Below are 7,138 nucleotides of genomic sequence, written 5' to 3' on the forward strand. Positions count from 1 at the left end.
TGTTTCAGTGAGGTCATGGTAATATTTCCATAGAGTTTCAATGATGAGCCTTGAAGCCAATTCTTAAAATAGTTTCCAAAATTTGGGAAAGTTTGGAACGTTCATGGGTTCCTAATTTGTTCCGGAAGCAAAATTATAAGTCTTCAAAAAGCAGCTAACTCGACCGACACCTCTTTCTGGTTAGCAACATGTTCACTGATTGTATTTGAAGACCTTTCTTCAATTAGCTCTCCGAGTTCTATGCAAAAGGAAGTAATATGCCATAGAAGAGACAATAGAAAGAGAGGATGGTCCTATACAATGGAGGAAGTGGGCTACCATTGGTTCCGGGCCACTTGTAAGGGTTGCAACTACATTGGCACAATATCAATCCGAGACTTTTGGGGTCAAGACAGGAACGTGCACGATACCCTCTTCGCCTCTAACCCCTACATATTTACCAGAAAAAACCCGGGTACCGGGGTTAGGTTCAACAAAGCAACATCATCCACTAGTCAATGCCATCACCAACGATGCGTTTATTGTCTTAGAAAAGCCACAAGAAGGCAAAATCTTCATGGGATTTACGAATACTGGGACAACACTAGTTGGCTAGTGCAGATTTGTCGTTCATGGTGAAAAATAGCGTGTTTGCTTCAAATTGCGTACACCACGCTCGCTTATACTTGACCCATCTAGCTTTTCCTCACTTCAAACGATACCATTAGAAACGGTTGTGTTCGGACTTTCTTAAGTTTTCTACAAGAGATCGCCTCCATATTGGTAACTTCTCTAGGTATTCCTGTTGCAATCTCTCTTTGCCCCCGTTTGGTTTTCTTACTGATTTTCATTGCCTTTTATTTTTCATTTCCCCTTTTCTATATTTATTTTTACTTTTATGGTTTTTTCCTTTTTGATATTTTTTTGTTCTTTCCTTTTTTTGAGTTCATTTTTTAACTCTTGCTTCCATAAATTGAATATGTGTTTTAAATTAAAAAAATCAATCCATGAACATATTTTAAATTTATAAATTTCCAAATTCATGAACATTAGTTAAAAATTTGTAATCATTTATAGAGTACATGAACATTTCTATTTTTTCAAACGTATTCAATATTGTACACAGTTTATAAAAAATGGTTACATTTTCTAATCCATAATTTATTTTTAAACTTGAGTTTATTTTTGAAGTGCGCGAACATGTTTCAAAAAATTTGAGAATATTATTTCAAAATCCATGAACATATTTTTCAAATTCATGTTTCTTTTTTCCTAATCTATCTAGAACCTATAGCAGTTCCTCGCAAAAAAACTATAGCAGTTTTTTTATTCAAATCTAGGTTTTTTCTAAATCTTCAGCAAAAATCAACTGGACCGAACTACCGTATTAGGCCGCGGCCCACATGGCTCTGAGCGATTTGCCCGCGAAAATACAAATCTCAACGAAAGGGAATGTTCTTAAAAAAAAAGGAAATCCCACGAAAATGTAGCGAACCGTGGAAAATCAAACACAACATGTACCCGATCGATATAAGCAAAGTGATAGCGTCGCAGGCAGTACTTACCGTCGCATGTGGAGCCGCGCAGCTCCCCGTCGCCGGGGCAGAGGCACCCGAACGCCGCGGTGGCGTTGCTGTACCGGCACTGCCCGCCGCTGGCGCCGCAGGCCGCGCAGTCGCCAAAGCCGACGCCGGCCCACTGCAGCTGGAACCCGGCCTTGAGAAGCCGGGTGTAGTCGCCCGGCGCCGCCGCCTCCGACGCGAGCGCCGGCAGGTACGAGAAGGTGCAGCTCGCCGGGATCGGCTCCAGCGTGTCCCGGTCGTAGACCCCACCGAGGCACGCGTAGGTAGGTTTACCGCATCGGGCGGTGGCGTTCACGAAGCCGGCCCCGATCGGCTCCGTCCCGTTGCAGTCGTGCAGGAAGTAGATGGCACGGCTGCTTGGGCTGATCCTGAACGGGCTCAGGGCTAGGCTGGAGGACACGTTGAAGTCGGCTCGGCACACGGCGTCGGCGCCGGCGCCGGCGCCCGTCAGCCTTGTGTCGGAGGCCACGAAGCTGTTGCTGCCGTAGTCGATGCTGAGGACTTGGATGGCGGAGCTCCTCATGGATGCCGTGAATGTGCTGCCGTGGCCGCTGCACCAGAGCTGGAAAGCCGGGTGGCCGCAGGAGGGCTCCGGCATGGGACGTTTGGGGGCGCCCAGCCAGAAGGGGTACTTGACGGTGAGGTTCCCGCACGCCGCCTGCTCGCAGTCGGCGTCGACCACAACATGGTGAAGGAGCAGGAAGGAGGACAATAGTAGCGGGAGCATGAGCACAGCCGGAGGCATCATGCAAGCTAGGTAGATTGTCAATGCCGGATGTGTGATGTGTGTGCGTCTACTGTCTGGTTGCGAGGATGAAGGAAACAATGGAGTCATGGGAGGGAGGATGTAGAAGTCAGGGAGGAGCTGCTAGGATGACGAAAGGGGTTTGTTTGACTAGTCTTCCATTTCATTCCTGTGTTGACTTTGTTTTTCAAACTGTGTTGTTTATTCTGGCGGGAATCAACGTGAAATTTTATAAATGTCCAATAAAATGACAACTAAAAGGACCGGAGGCTGCTAACGAGCCCCCCATTTTGGCCTTCTTTCGATTTGACTCGGTTTTCAAATGCCACGCTTCAGTCAGTTTGGGAATTTGACTGGGGTTTATATATGATCGACATATAATATTTCTTCATATATGATGCCGTCAGTAGAATTGTGTACAGGATAAAGCAAAAAAACAACGCATTGTTTTCTGTTCCTTGCAAAGGGGGCAAAGAGGATCCTCTTCTTTCCCCGCAAAAACCTTCCTGCAAGCGTGTTTAGGGCTTCTTTCAATAAATTTGTTGGATGTCAAAGATGTATGGGGCATGAAAATTCAAGCGGTTGGCTTCCGCCAAAGTCAATTGAGTTATAGGAAAAGTTACATCGCTACTTCTTTATGAGGGGAGATGATCTGTGTTTAAGGAGAGATCCTGAAAAAATATGGGTTCGGAGAAACTGTTGGATCATGGTTCTTTGGATCAACTTTCGTATGCGTGTATTATCTGCTGGAGATGCTCTTGTGTCATCTCTAGTCAAAGCCTTATAATTTAGCTCACCATGTGCCTTCTTAAACTTTAACTCCTTATATTTGGTGAGCTAAAAAAATGTGGTTCCTGGCCAAGCTCTTCAATTTAAGTTCCTAAATTTATTTGAGGCAAATTCAAACATCAATATCCCAATTTGATGTAAACTACATTGCATAACATGACTATAAACATAGATAACAATATTCGGTTCAAAGCACATTGCATAACACGGATTTAAACTTGTTGATTCAAACGAACTAATAAAAACTAAAAAACCTATTCAGAGTCGGAGTCTATTTCGGCCAGGAAATTCTCCCAATTCCCGCGGCCCAGGCTGGAGCCGCCGGAGGTGGAGTCACAGTCATTAGATGAATGATCAATCACTTCTAGCCCAAACCGCCACAGGATGGCCCGACCTTGTCCTCATCAGCAGCTACCTTCTTGTACATCTTTAGCCGCCAGCGCTCCTCGACGATGAGCTCCGGATGCATCCGACGGAGCTCGGCCATGTACTTTTCATTGATGTGCGCCGCCTTGAGCCCCTTGACGGCCTCTCGATTCTCCCACAATTCACAGAGGGAGAACAATCGAAGGTCAATGTCGACGGGCGCCGAGACCTCGCCGTTGCGGCGTCACCTGGCGATGGCCACCCGGTCCAGATCTGGGCTCTGCGGGGCCCACCTAGGCCTGTGCGGGCCAGCGATGGAGCGGGTCTATGGAGGGACTTTCGGGAGGCGGGGAGCGGCAACGAGCGACTGGCTGCTAGCGGCGCCGACGCCAGCCTGCCGCATCATGGCTGGCGGGGCTTAGCGGGTCCGTTTTCGGGCCTGACTGGGCTAGGGGTAACCTGGTATGCCTTGCTGTCGTGTCCGGTGGAGGTGGATTCCCTCTCGCTCGTCTCTTCGGTGCTGCTGCTCCGTCGTTTGGCACCTCTCCCCGGTCTCCTTGGCATCGTGTTGGTGTTCGGAGTGAGACAACGTGGATGGCGGCGCAACCGTGATGGCGCATGGGGTTGGGCTATGGTTTGGCTGGTCGGCTCCAGTTGGATGGTGTGGTTTGGAGTGCGAGAGAAATCCTTGTCGGTTCATCCGGCTCCGGTGAGGCGACACCCGCGGGTGCCACTATTCGTTCCTCGAAGGTGTAGGTGGTAGCCATGCCCCTACCTCCTTCCATGTCTCGGGGGAAACCCTAGGACTCGTCCGGGCAGGAGCGTCGCGGTGTATCGGGGCCTCAGACTATGGTGGTTTGTCTCCGGGAGGCGCAACGGTGACGGTTCATCTGCTCTTTGTCGAGCTGTCGTTGTTGGCATTTGTTTCTTCTTTGTTTTTGTGTTTGATTTGCAGCTCGCCCTAGCAATGTTTTATGTACAGTGTTGGTTGTTTTGAATACAAAGCCGGAAGAAACGTTTTTGGTCAAAAAGAAAATGTCTCTGTTGGAAATCCCCACGCTGACTTTGCTGGTCAAAATTATGGATGATCTGGCTATGTTATCCTACACCTTCAGATTTTTTTATACTACAATGGAGTACCGGAGTAAACACATTACCCGGTCAATCGGTAACGCTGGTCCATTCAAGCTAATCGGATTAAATGGCTGCTAAGCATGCAATGTACTGAAAGACCGGAGCATAATAATCTGCAGATGAAGCTATAACAGTCGAATGGCATGCAGGTGCAGGGGAGGTGTCGAGCAACTCACCGGAGTCACCGCACGTGGCCGGGTGCATGCGGCCGCCGGGGCAGAGGCACCCGAACGCGTTGGCGCCGGCCTCGTACCGGCACGCCCCGCCGGTGAGGCCGCACGCCGCGCAGTCCCCGGGCACCGTCCACTCCAGCAGGAACCCGCGCCTGACGATCCCGGCGTAGTCACCCACCGACCTCAGCTCCGACCCGGGCAGCACCGGCACGACGGAGTACTTGCACTCCGCCGGTCCCGCCGGCCGGGCATCGTACCTCCGCGCTATGTGGATGGTCCAGGCGCCGGTGACGGTGCCGGAGCAGTTGCTGGGCAGCCAGAGCGCTCCCGCGGGCGGCGGCGGCGCGCGCGAGCAGTTGTTGCAGAAGAATAGCTCCCAGTTGGCGTCCCTGACGGCCAGCGGCGAGAGCGCGAGGCTGCTGGACACGTTGAACCGCGTGGCGCGGCAGGGGTCGTTGCTGGCGGCGACGAGCCTGCTGTGGAAGGCCACCACGGAGCGGTTGCCGTAGCTGATGCTGAGGAGGCGGAGGTAGGAGTCGCCGAGGGCGGGCGGCGTCGCGCCGGTGGGGTCGGCGCAGGTGACGCCGAAGGTTGGGTAGCCGCAGTTGGGCTCGTGGCGCCCGATCAGCCAGAACGGGTACGCGATGGTCAGGTCGCCGCACGCCGCCGGCGCGCAGCTCGCGTCCAGCGGCTGCGCGCGGGCGCCAAGCAGATGCGTGAACAGTAGTAGCACGAGCAACATCTTGGATCAAATGGGGGAAACAGGGTGATATTTTTGGGGTATTTTAAGATTGGGGAATGAGACTGGATGGTATACTAACTTGTAAGCGGCCTGGGATGGATGGTCGTCCATGGACGAGGAGATGGCGGGTGAAGGGAGCAGCCGATTTGTGTGACATTTCGGGCTCTTGATTACGGAGGTTACTGAGTTCGGTCAATGTTAGAACTTTGGAAGATGGTCTTGATTGATCCTCGAGGCGTTATTTAGCCATATTTTCGGATGACTTTTGGTTGATGCGTGCGAAAATCGGGCGCGGAGGAACGTGTCTCAGATACTAACCCACCAAATTACTATTTTCAAAGATGCAGGGGGGAAAAGATTTGTCTGTTTTCCTTTTAAACTGGACAAACTCTCTTCTTGTGAAGGGAGTACAGGAACCCTTGTCTTTCTTGAGGTGTTTTAAAAAAAAAATTGTCTGCCATGATTGTTTGATTCAGAAGATTAGAGTCATTTGAAAGCTGGAGTATCTTGGAGCAAATTTCTATCAGATTAGGGTAGGATTACTAGGAGATGGAAGAGCATTACCGTCAACAAGAAGCATAAAACCACTAACAAATTGGAAAACGGGCACCAAATCCGTATAAAAAAGACATAATGCCTGAGCTAAGTGGACATGTTGCTTTCTAAAAAGTCGGTTTCATACTTTTATTGTAGTCACAAATTTCTTTCGATTCACCCAATATAATCACATGAGAAAGGAGGAGAAGAAGTACAGAGGAATATTATCTTGTCAACCCGATACACCAATGAGGGTAAAAAGGGTACGTTCATTTATTAATTCATTTTCAGTATGGTTTACAATTTTCAAACGTAGAAATGTTTAACTTGCTCCTCACAAAAATGATTGAATTGTTGGGGTCCTGGAATTATTTTGTAATTTTTTTCTAGACAAAATTCATCAAATTTTGGTAAAAGTTAGCATTTAGTCTTAGATTCTAAGCACAAACATTTTGGAATACCACCCAAGTTTATGAAATATAAAGGCCTGCGCATTAACCTATGCATTTTCTTCTCTAGGCCATGTAGTCGATGACCTTGTGAAATGGTTGAATCACATAAAACCCACAGATCAATGTGTAGTATTAAATTGGATTACTTTTCAAGGAACCATATAGGAGATAGTTAATGAAAAACCTTTCGAGCCGTTGGATCGAAAACATGAAGCCATATCTTATTTTTTTCGTCTCTCTCCCCAAACGTGTGTTTCTTTTCATCTGAGTGTTCATCTTCCTCGAGCTCTCCTCTACTCTTGGCTTGCCTTCCCAACGACATCGCGGCTTGCCGCGCTATTCCGACCCCTTGCGAGGTCGCTATTTAATCCGAGTGGTGGTCAAAAACAAAACCCGTTTGCAGCAACATCACTGGCACCCGTATCATCCCCGTGTGTAACAAGGTCATTGTTCAGCCATGTCACCCTTATGTCGGCCCCGCACCTCCACATCGCATTGTCCATGAAAATCAAAAATCGACTGATCTAAAATTTATTTTCAGTTGCATGAAGAGTAGCAAATTCCTTTTTCTCACGTGGGACTGAACCGTTGTCCGTTGGCTCGCAGCGAGTTGAGCATTTGCAAACACATTTGTGGTA

The sequence above is a fragment of the Hordeum vulgare genome, chromosome 3H (assembly GCF_904849725.1).
Source record: "Hordeum vulgare subsp. vulgare chromosome 3H, MorexV3_pseudomolecules_assembly, whole genome shotgun sequence".
In the NCBI taxonomy this organism is placed as follows: Eukaryota; Viridiplantae; Streptophyta; class Magnoliopsida; order Poales; family Poaceae; genus Hordeum; species Hordeum vulgare.